We start from the raw sequence: 8,603 nt of genomic DNA on the forward strand, positions 1-8,603 counted from the left end.
GCGTAGATGTTGTCAACTTTCTTGCCGCTACTAGTCTTATTTTGCTTCAGCGGTATTGTGGGATGAAGCGGCCCGGACCGACCTTACACGTACGCTTACGTGAGACTGGTTCCACCGACTGACATGCACTAGTTGCATAAGGTGGCTAGCGGGTGTCTGTCTCTCCCACTTTAGTTGGAGCGGATTCGATGAAAAGGGTCCTTATGAAGGGTAAATAGAAGTTGACAAATCACGTTGTGGCTATTACGTAGGTAAGAAAACGTTCTTGCTAGAACCCTATTGCAGCCACGTAAAACTTGCAACAATAATTAGAGGACGTCTAACTTGTTTTTGCAGCAAGTGCTTTGTGATGTGATATGGCCAAAGTTGTGATGAATGATGAATGATATATATGTGATGTATGAGATCATGTTCTTGTAATAGGAATCATGACTTGCATGTCGATGAGTATGACAACCGGCAGGAGCCATAGGAGTTGTCTTTATTTTTTTGTATGACCTGCGTGTCATTGAGAAACGCCATGTAAATTACTTTACTTTATTGCTAAACGTGTTAGCCATAGTAGTAGAAGTAATAGTTGGCCAGCAACTTCATGGAGACACGATGATGGAGATCATGGTGTCATGCCGGTGACAAGATGATCATGGAGCCCCAAGATGGAGATCAAAGGAGCTATGTGATATTGGCCATATCATGTCACTATTATTATTTGATTGCATGTGATGTTTATCATGTTTTTGCATCTTGTTTACTTAGAACGGCGGTAGTAAATAAGATGATCCCTCATAATAATTTCAAGAAAGTGTTCCCCCTAACTGTGCACCATTGTGACAGTTCGTTGTTTAGAAGCACCACGTGATGATCGAGTGTGATAGATTCCAACGTTCACATACAACGGGTGTAAGACAGATTTACACATGCAAACACTTAGGTTGACTTGACGAGCCTAGCATGTACAGACATGGCCTCGGAACACAGAAGACCGAAAGGTCGAGCATGAGTCGTATAGAAGATACGATCAACATGAAGATGTTCACCGATGTTGACTAGTCCGTCTCACGTGATGATCGGACACGGCCTAGTTAACTCGGATCATGTTATACTTAGATGACTGGAGGGATGTCTATCTAAGTGGGAGTTCATTATATAATTTGATTAGATGAACTTAATTATCATGAACTTAGTCTAAAATCTTTACAATATGTCTTGTAGATCAAATGGCCCACGTTGTCCTCAACTTCAACGCGTTCCTAGAGAAAACCAAGCTGAAAGACGATGGCAGCAATTATACGGACTTGGTCCGGAACCTGAGGATCATCCTCATAGCTGCCAAGAAAGAATATGTCCTACAAGCACCGCTAGGTGACGCACCCGTCCCACAGAACCAAGACGTTATGAACGCTTGGCAGACACGTGCTGATGATTACTCCCTCGTTCAGTGCGGCATGCTTTATAGCTTAGAACCGGGGCTCCAAAAGCGTTTTGAGCGACACGGAGCATATGAGATGTTCGAAGAGCTGAAAATGGTTTTCCAAGCTCATGCCCGGGTCGAGAGATATGAAGTCTCCGACAAGTTCTTCAGCTGTAAGATGGAGGAAAATAGTTCTGTCAGTGAGCACATACTCACTATGTCTGGATTACATAACCGCTTAACTCAGCTGGGAGTTAATCTCCCGGATGACGCGGTCATTGACAGAATCCTTCAGTCGTTTCCACCGAGCTACAAGAACTTTGTGATGAACTTCAATATGCAGGGGATGGAAAAGACCATTCCTGAAGTATTTGCAATGCTGAAATCAGCAGAGGTAGAAGTCAAAAAGGAACATTAAGTGTTGATGGTGAATAAAACCACTATGTTCAAGAAAGGCAAGGGTAAGAAGAACTTCAAGAAGGACGGCAAGGGAGTTGCCGCACCCGGTAAGCAAGCTGCTGGGAAAAGGCCAAAGAATGGACCCAAGCCCGAGACTGAGTGTTTTTATTGCAAGGTAAGTGGTCACTGGAAGCGGAACTGCCCCAAATACTTAGCGGACAAGAAGGCCGGCAAAACGAAAGGTATATGTGATATACATGTAATTGATGTGTACCTTACCAGTACTCGTAGTAGCTCCTGGGTATTTGATACCGGTGCAGTTGCTCACATTTGTAACTCAAAGCAGGAGCTGCGGAATAAACGGAGACTGGCGAAGGACGAGGTGACGATGCGCATCGGGAATGGTTCCAAGGTCAATGTGATCGCCGTCGGCATGCTACCTCTACATTTACCTACGGGATTAGTTTTGAACCTCAATAATTGTTATTTAGTGCCAAGTTTGAGCATGAACATTGTATCAGGATCTCATTTAATATGAGATGGCTACTCATTTAAATCCGAGAATAATGGTTGTTCTATTTATATGAGAGATATGTTTTATGGTCATGCTCCTATGGTGAATGGTTTATTCTTAATGAATCTCGAGCGTAATGCTACACATATTCATAGTGTGAATACCAAAAGATGTAAGGTTGATAATGATAGTCCCACATATTTGTGGCACTGCCGCCTTGGTCACATAGGTGTCAAACGCATGAAGAAGCTCCATGCAGATGGACTTTTAGAGTCTCTTGATTACGAATCATTTGACACGTGCGAACCATGCCTCATGGGTAAGATGACCAAGACTCCATTCTCAGGAACAATGGAGCGAGCAACCAACCTATTGGAAATCATACATACTGATATGTGCGGTCCAATGAGTGTTGAGGCTTGTGGTGGCTATCGTTATGTTCTCACCCTCACTGATGACTTGAGTAGATATGGGTATATCTACTTAATGAAACACAAGTCTGAAACCTTTGAAAAGTTCAAGGAATTTCAGAGTGAGGTTGAGAATCAACGTGACAGAAAAATCAAGTTTTTGCGATCAGATCATGGAGGAGAATACTTGAGTCACGAATTTGGCACACACTTAAGAAATGGAATAGTTTCACAACTCACGCCGCCTGGAACACCTCAGCGTAATGGTGTGTCCGAACGTCGTAATCGCACTCTATTGGATATGGTGCGATCTATGATGTCTCTTACCGATTTACCGCTGTCATTTTGGGGCTATGCTTTAGAGACTGCCACATTCACTTTAAATAGGGCTCCGTCGAAATCCGTTGAGACGACACCGTTTGAATTATGGTTTGGGAAGAAGCCTAAGCTGTCGTTTCTAAAAGTTTGGGGATGCGATGCTTATGTCAAGAAACTTCAACCTAAAAAGCTCGAACCCAAGTCGGAAAAATGCGTCTTCATAGGATACCCTAAAGAAACTATTGGGTATACCTTCTACCTCAGATCCGAAGGCAAGATCTTTGTTGCCAAGAATGGATCCTTTCTAGAGAAGGAGTTTCTCTCGAAAGAAGTAAGTGGGAGGAAAGTAGAACTTGATGAAGTATTACCTCTTGAACTGGAAAGTGGCGCAACTCAGGAAAATGTTCCTGTGGTGCCTGCACCAATTAGAGAGGAAGTTAATGATGATGATCAAGATACTTCTAATCAAGATCCTAGTGAACTTCGAAGGTCTATAAGGACACATTCCGCACCAGAGTGGTACGGCAACCCTGTCTTGGAAATCATGTTGTTAGACAACGGCGAACCTTCGAACTATGAAGAAGCGATGGCGGGCCCGGATTTCGACAAATGGTTGGAAGCCATGAAATCCGAGATAGGATCCATGTATGAAAATGAAGTATGGACTTTGACTGACTTGCCCGATGATCGGCGAGCCATAGAAAATAAACGGATCTTTAAGAAGAAGACAGACGCGGATGGTAATGTGACCATCTATAAAGCTAGGCTTGTCGCTAAGGGTTATCGACAAGTTCAAGGGGTTAACTACAATGAGACATTCTCTCCCGTAGCAAAGCTGAAGTCCGTCCGAATCATGTTAGCAATTGCCGCATACTATGATTATGAGATATGGCAGATGGACGTCAAAACGGCATTCCTTAACGGTTATCTTAAGGAAGAACTGTATATGATGCAGCCGGAAGGTTTTGTCGATCCTAAGAATGCTGACAAGGTGTGCAAGCTCCAACGCTCGATTTATGGGCTGGTGCAAGCATCTCGGAGTTGGAACATTCGCTTTGATGAGATAATCAAAGCGTTTGGGTTTATACAGACTTATGGAGAAGCCTGCGTTTACAAGAAAGTGAGTGGGAGCTCTGTAGCATTTCTCATATTATATGTAGATGACATACTTTTGATGGGAAATGATATAGAGCTTTTGGACAGCATTAAGGCCTACTTGAATAAGAGTTTTTCAATGAAGGACCTTGGAGAAGCTGCTTATATATTAGGCATCAAGATCTATAGAGATAGATCAAGATGCCTCATAGGTCTTTCACAAAGCACATACCTTGATAAGATATTGAAGAAGTTCAATATGGATCAGTCTAAGAAGGGGTTCTTGCCTGTGTTGCAAGGTGTGAAATTGAGCTCAGCTCAATGTCCGACCACGGCAGAAGATATAGAAGAGATGAATGTCATCCCCTATGCCTCAGCCATAGGTTCTATTATGTATGCCATGCTGTGTACCAGACCTGATGTAAACCTTGCCGTAAGTTTGGTAGGTAGGTACCAAAGTAATCCCGGCAAGGAACACTGGACATCGGTCAAGAATATCCTGAAGTACCTGAAAAGGACTAAGGAAATGTTTCGCATTTATGGAGGTGACGAAGAGCTCGTCGTAAAGGGTTACGTCGACGCTAGCTTCGACACAGATCTGGATGACTCTAAGTCACAAACCGGATTCGTGTATATTTTGAATGGTGGGGTAGTAAGCTGGTGCAGTTGCAAGCAAAGCGTTGTGGCGGGATCTACATGTGAAGCGGAGTACATGGCAGCCTCGGAGGCAGCACACGAAGCAGTCTGGGTGAAGGAGTTCATTACCGACCTAGGAGTCATACCCAATGCGTCGGGTCCGATGACTCTCTTCTGTGACAACACTGGAGCTATTGCCCTTGCCAAGGAGCCCAGGTTTCACAGGAAGACCAGGCATATCAAGCGTTGCTTCAACTCCATTCATGAAAGTGTTCAAAATGGAGACATAGAGATTTGTAAAGTACATACGGACCTGAATGTAGCAGATCCGTTGACTAAACCTCTCCCTAGAGCAAAACATGATCAACACCAGAATTCCATGGGTGTTCGATTCATCACAATGTAACTAGATGATTGACTCTAGTGCAAGTGGGAGACTGTTGGAAATATGCCCTAGAGGCAATAATAAAATGATTATTATATTTCCTTGTTCATGATAATTGTCTATTATTCATGCTTTAATTGTATTATCCGGAAATCGTAATACATGTGTGAATACATAGACCACAATGTGTCCCTAGTGAGCCTCTAGTTGACTAGCTCGTTCATCAACAGATAGTCATGGTTTCCTGGCTATGGACATGGGGATGTCATTGATAACGGGATCACATCATTAGGAGAATGATGTGATGGACAAGACCCAATCCTAAACATAGCACAAGATCGTATAGTTCGTTTGCTAGAGTTTTTCCAATGTCAAGTATCTTTTCCTTAGACCATGAGATCGTGTAACTCCCGGATACCGTAGGAGTGCTTTGGGTGTACCAAACGTCATAACGTAATTGGGTGACTATAAAGGTATACTACGGGTATCTCCGAAAGTGTCTGTTGGGTTGACACGGATCAAGACTGGGATTTGTCATTCCGTATGACGGAGAGGTATCTCTGGGCCCACTTGGTAATGCATCATCACAATGAGCTCAAAGTGACCAAGTGTCTGGTCACGGGATCATGCATAACGGTACAAGTAAAGTGACTTGCCGGTAACGAGATTGAACGAGGTATTGGGATACCGACGATCGAATCTCGGGCAAGTAACGTACCGATTGACAAAGGAAATTGTATACGGGGTTGCTTGAATCCTCGACATCGTGGTTCATCTGATGAGATCATCGAGGAGCATGTGGGATCCAACATGGGTATCCAGATCCCGCTGTTGGTTGTTGACCGGTGAGCAATCTCGGTCATGTCTACATGTCTCCCGAACCCGTAGGGTCTACACACTTAAGGTTCGGTGACGCTAGGGTTGTAGAGATATGAATATGCAGTAACCCGAAAGTTGTTCGGAGTCCCGGATGAGATCCTGGACGTCACGAGGAGTTCCGGAATGGTTCGGAGGTGAAGAATTATATATAGGAAGTGCAGTTTCGGCCATCGGGAGAGTTTCGTGGGTCACCGGTATTGTACCGGGACCACCGGAAGGGTCCCGGGGGTCCACCGGGTGGGGCCACCCATCCTGGAGGGCCCCATGGGCCAAAGTGGGGAGGGGAACCAGCCCATATATAGTGGGCTGGTGCGCCCCCCTTTGCCCACCCCATGCGCCTAGGGTGGGGGGGCGCCCCACCTGGCTTGGGGGGCACTCCACCCCTTGGCCGGCGCACCCCCCTAGGAGATCCCATCTCCTAGGGCCGGCGCACCCCCTAGGGGGCCTATATAAAGGGAGGGGAGGGAGGGGGCAGCCGCACCCTTGAGTCTTGGCACCTCCCTCTCCCCTGCAACACCTCTCCCTCTCGTAGTAGAACGGCGAAGCCCTGCTGCGGTGACCCCTGCATCCACCACCACGCCGTCGTGCTGCTGGATCTTCATCAACCTCTCCTTCCCCCTTGCTGGATCAAGAAGGAGGATACGTCACGCTGACCGTACGTGTGTTGAACGTGGAGGTGCCGTCCGTTCGGCGCTAGGATCTCCGATGATTTGGATCACGTCGAGTACGACTTCCTCATCCCCGTTCTTTGAACGCTTCCACGCGTGATCTACAAAGGTATGTAGATGCAGTCCGATCACTCGTTGCTAGATGAACTCATAGATGGATCTTGGTGAAACCGTAGGAAAATTTTTGTTTTCTGCAACGTTCCCCAACATATATCCGTGGTCAGCAAGGGCACAAACATCAACTGCGTCACGGAACCCTTGTATTTGGGACCTTCTCTGCTGGCCTGCTCCGACATGTTCATGCAAATGTAATACTTCATTGAAATCTCCAATGCAAAGCCATGGTAAAGGGCTAGAGCTGGAAATCGCTTTAAGTGTATCCCATGTTTTGTATCTGTCCCCAACATTAGCTTCACCATATACACACGTAAGCCGCCATTCAGCAAAGTTTGGTATTTCCACTTTTGCATCCACATGGTACTCGGAATATCCAAAAACATCCAATTTTATTCCATCGTTCCAAAATAGACCCATGCCGCCACTACGACCAGAACTACCAACTGCATATGCATGATTGAAACCTAGAGTACCGGCTAAACTTTCTACTCGTGCCTTTGAGATTTGAGTTTCTACGATACAAAGCACGGTAGGGGCAAATTGCTTCGCTAGATCACGAAGCTCTTGAATTGTCGCGGATTTTCCCGCACCACGACAACCCAACATATGAGATTCATTGTGCTCGGCGATCCTCCACCCGGGAGGTCGCCGTTTTTGCATCATTAGTTCTCTCTTGGGCAACACCCTTCTTCACGTTACTCTTATCCGGGATGACACGGAGTCTCTTCGGATCCTGTTTTGACGAAGGACTGGTCGGCACCTTAGCAGCAACTAGCGCCAAACCGTCCTCTGAACTTGATGGGAGGGACAGAGTTGCATCCTTCTGTTCCCCCGATGATCTTTTCCTGCTATCTCCCACGTCGGCCATGACTTCATCCAGGCCAACAGTGGTTGCATCATCAACACCTTCATGTTTTTCAGAAGCCCTTCCACGGCCAGAAGCTCGACCACCACATCTTCCACCGCGGCGTCCTCTGCCACGGCCAGGTCCAGTCCCAACTCGCATGTTCCAGGTGGCTCGGAGATCTTTGAAGTAAAGAGCAGAGGGGGCGTGGATCCCATCGCCATGTTCCTTATACACATGACCAAGATGCCCACAGACTGCACAGCAATCCGGCAAGCGCTCATACTTGACATGATAAATCTGACGTTTACCATCACGGATCATGGACACAGCATTCTTCAAAGCCTTATGCACATTGATCTTAACCCATACACGATAGAAATTGCCAGCAAAATCATGCGTCACTTGTTCGGTGAATTGAACCTCTCCAACCTTAGATGCGAGCGGCGTCACAAGATGTGCATAAAGGTCAGGGACTTTGTGGATCTGAATCCAAATATCCAGGTTATCCAAATTTACCTCCGTCGGTTTGGTGATCCCGTCGTAGGGGGTGATGATAACAGCGTTTCCTCAAAAATTCCACGGGCCATCTTGCATCACCCGTTCCCAATCTCCAAGACAAAAGAATTGTAGGGTATATAGGTTATCTTCCAAAGGGCGGAATTTCACCTCATGTGCCAGATCCCAGGCAGCCCGCATATTCTTGAAAAACCAGTACTGGCTGTAAGGTTTATCGATGTGCACCCTTGCCATAGCCATCCATCTGGTAGCGTCCGGTGGCGTCGCCTTCTCGTCGAAGACGACGTCGTCCAGATCTTCCTCCCGAAGCCCAAGTTCAGCCATCATCTTCTCTACCTCGGATGCGGAGATGGAACCTGACACCTCCAAGGCCTTCGATCCCATCGCCGCCAAAACCTTGAAACCTAG

This window comes from Triticum urartu, chromosome 6, assembly GCF_003073215.2.
Source record: "Triticum urartu cultivar G1812 chromosome 6, Tu2.1, whole genome shotgun sequence".
Taxonomy (NCBI): Eukaryota; Viridiplantae; Streptophyta; class Magnoliopsida; order Poales; family Poaceae; genus Triticum; species Triticum urartu.